Source organism: Propithecus coquereli, unplaced genomic scaffold (assembly GCF_000956105.1).
Source record: "Propithecus coquereli isolate 6110/MARCELLA unplaced genomic scaffold, Pcoq_1.0 Scaffold9, whole genome shotgun sequence".
Taxonomy (NCBI): Eukaryota; Metazoa; Chordata; class Mammalia; order Primates; family Indriidae; genus Propithecus; species Propithecus coquereli.
The window spans coordinates 4,913,404-4,916,372 of record NW_012155284.1 but is presented as its reverse complement, the minus strand read 5'-3'; the positions used below and the strand labels follow the sequence as shown (position 1 = coordinate 4,916,372).

The following is a 2,969-nucleotide window of genomic DNA, read 5'->3' as shown; positions in this document are numbered from 1 at the left end:
GGCCACGGTGGCCCCTGACTTTCTCTTATTAAATTTTTTTTTAATTGTAAATCATTACTCCGCTCAGCTCAGTCACCAGGCAAACTGTGTTTAATAAATTAGCTTAATCTATTCCGCAAGTGGTTTGTGAGTGCAGTGTTTCCTCCAGTTAAGGAAAACATTTATATTCTCTCCCTTTGCCCTGCGTTCCTGGGCTCCCACAGCAGCCGCCCAGGCCCGAGCGCGGAGGGAGGGCTCGGAGCGGGTGGCGGAGACCCCACCTCGGGCGGCCAGGAGGGCACTTGGTGGCCGGGTGGCTTCTTTGTCCCCGCCAGGCCGCGGGACAGCAGCCCGAGGCGGCGCAAGGGCCCTCCGGCTTCCCGGGCCGCGCACATTCCGCTCTTCCAAAGGGGCCTCTTTAACTGCTCCCCGTGAAATAATAATTCATTATGTCACCAGGAGGGAAGAAAGGGAGTGTAAGTGTCTTGATGGGATTAGAGGAAACCCCCGCAGAGATGATTTAGGGGCCGTGATAATTCATTTAATGGGGGCCTGGGGCAAATTGCTAGACAGGGAAATGGAACCGAAGCAGCTCGAAAGGGCGCCCGCCAAGGCTGGGGGCGGTGGGGAGCCGGCTTCATTAGCAATATTTAAGAGATTTCATTTAAGAATGAGTCATAAAATGCAGTACTATTTTATCCACCTGGTTTGGTGGCCTTTAGCTTTCCTCTGCATGAATATTAAATTCGAAATGGCACTACAGCAACACATTTTGGAAAGTGTTCTTTGGGCTGTTATTTGTATGGTTGGTTTAGTTTCTCGTTTGTTAACCTTTTAAAATGAATATCATTGAAAATGGATAACTGTACAACCAGAACTCGAAAAGATTAGGGGGAATATAATGCTTTAGAATAGGTTGTTACTAAACTGGGTAAAGGATTTAAGTTTTTATTGATCAAAACACAAAAGGCATAGAGAGTGAGTCAGTAAGTGGCAAATTACTTTGACAATTCCCAATTTTCATGCAGATTTCGTGGAGCTGCCCCATTCAAAGCCACCACCGGCGGCCTGGAGGAGCCCACAAAGCGGTGCACACAGCTGGGACTTGTCCACCGACACACTGAAAAGTCAACGCGCTTCAGGAAAATATTTCCAAAGAGTGTATTCTTGGAGAGATAACGTTCCATTTTGTTTCTGAGAGGCAAAAACAATCTCTAGTTTGATTGTAAAACTATTTCCTCCAAATGTACATTTTTATCTTTTGTGGGGGGCTGTCGCTTGGAGTTTTACAAACCTGAGAAGTTTACTTTCGGAAACAATGATTGCTCTCATTACAACTATAATGCAAAACAAAACAAAACAAAACAAACGAACCTCTCTTTTGGTGTGCATCCTCCTCTGTCTGGTTTCCAGGGTGACTTTCCCACACATATCTGCCACTAACTTGGAAAGTCCTAGTTGGAAAACATTTTAGTAAATACACAACCCTCACCCCATTGTCCCGCACATTTGCCTGGCCTAACGCTCTTCCCCAAAACTCTTATGTTTGCATAATAAAACATTAACTCAGATCCCTCCCCCATTTTAAAAATAAAAATAGCTCTTCCAGATATGCTGCATCCATTTTTTTTTTTTAATCACAGCTGCACTCTGTTATTTTAACAAAACAACTGGCAGGTCTCTATTCACAGAGCTGCTTTAGCCACATAGGATACATAAGATGCATAATTAATATGTTCTTTAAAAGACTTTCTTAATCAAAAAAGACACTAACTATATGTAAAATTATTCACTTACATATATTGGTTTGTGCAATTTTTCACAGTGACAGTAAAGTTGGTAGCTAAATATATTTTTATATATAACAAAACTTAGCAAATACCTTTTGTAAGGCATGCATTGTGAGGGTAGTATTAATATTTGTGTTCCTACTGTTTACATTCTACCATCGCCCAGTAAAGATGTTATATTTTATACAGAGTTGTAAAACAATTTGAAATATAGTGAGAGGATCTATTTCAAAGAAAATAAGTATACCAATGTACTATATAGTCAGCATCTGGACAATAGCAAGCCTCACTGAGGGCTAGTTCTGGTTCCCTTCAGAGCCTCTCCCCAGTCCTGTGGATTTTTCAGGGCTGTCTCAGGCCTTCCCTCCAGGGAAAAGCAGCCAGCCTCGGCGGTTAACAGCCATGGTCAATGCTGGGCCAAGTTCTGAGAAGGCAGCTCCTCTTCAGCATAAGAACTTTCATTCTTTCCTTCCTCTTATGAAAAGGCATTTGCAAGCTGCCCAAGCAACCCAAAGAAAGATACCTGTCTGTAACATCTATTTTGCTGCTCAGAAATAGGATTTAGTTGCCAATTAGAGAGCTGGAAAGCAAAGAAGACCTATGAACCACCACTTACAACGGTGAAAGCCACACACTAGCAGAAAATGGAGGATTCGTCAGAGAACAACCCACAATCCTTGGCCTTGCATTTAAATGTGAATGGGCCTGCCTGTCTACTCTGCCTTCTTGCTTTCCTTTCTTAACGTGATTTCCCACTATTTTTACTGCTCAAAGCATGCATACCCATACTGTTGCGTCTTGGGGTAACTGACAGTGTTTAAATGATTGCCATGGATTTAAACAGTTTCAAGCACAGCAAACATATTGCCATCTGACAACCGGTGTTGCAACCCAGTGTGTGTAGGATGCAGGGATCACAAAGGCAGTGACTGTCCTCTGCTTGCAGAGAGCCCAGCCTCGCACACAAGTATCAGGGGACACAAAGCCACGTCCTTGTCAACAGAAGGGACAGGAATATAGCATCACACACACAGCCAAACAGCTTAGAGGACTGAGGTACTGTGGACAAAATATTTAAAGCCAATAAAGCTGGGAGTTGGGTGAGCAAGAGGGCATAAATACTTTTATAGTCCCATTTTTCTAGTAATAAATTCCAGGGTTTTTTCTCTTTACCAAAAAAGTATATAAAGGTAAAGAAAA

The 2,969-nt window shown here is 43.0% G+C and overlaps 1 long non-coding RNA gene across 1 annotated transcript; it reads left to right on the top strand.

Moving 5' to 3' along the window:
- Positions 1–392: 392 nt before the first annotated feature.
- LOC105826585 lies at positions 393–1,239 on the top strand. Its single transcript, XR_001138319.1, has 2 exons — positions 393–455; positions 1,008–1,239. It is a non-coding gene; the product is annotated as an uncharacterized LOC105826585 (long non-coding RNA).
- The last annotated feature ends 1,730 nt before the right edge of the window (positions 1,240–2,969 follow it).